Genomic DNA, 230 nt, shown 5'->3' with positions numbered 1-230 from the left:
GGCGGCGGGCACGTCTTTGGCGTGGGGGGGTTAGCTGTATGAGCGGGGTCCTCGGCTGCAGCATAGTGCCCGGGCTCACTTCACCTTGCTGGGGAAAGGGGGACGGGGATGGGGGGGACAAGTGCGTCTCCTCACTCCGGGCTGGGAGAGGATTTCGTGGCTCCCCAGGGGACGGCGGCGGCTCTGTCCTCCTCTGAAGCGATGGCGAGAAGCGTGATACGTCCTCAACG

The sequence above is a fragment of the Pygoscelis adeliae genome, unplaced genomic scaffold (genome assembly GCF_000699105.1).
Source record: "Pygoscelis adeliae isolate BGI_AS28 unplaced genomic scaffold, ASM69910v1 Scaffold442, whole genome shotgun sequence".
Taxonomy (NCBI): domain Eukaryota; kingdom Metazoa; phylum Chordata; class Aves; order Sphenisciformes; family Spheniscidae; genus Pygoscelis; species Pygoscelis adeliae.
The sequence above is the reverse complement of the archived record's forward strand: the minus strand, read 5'-3'. Positions refer to the sequence as shown.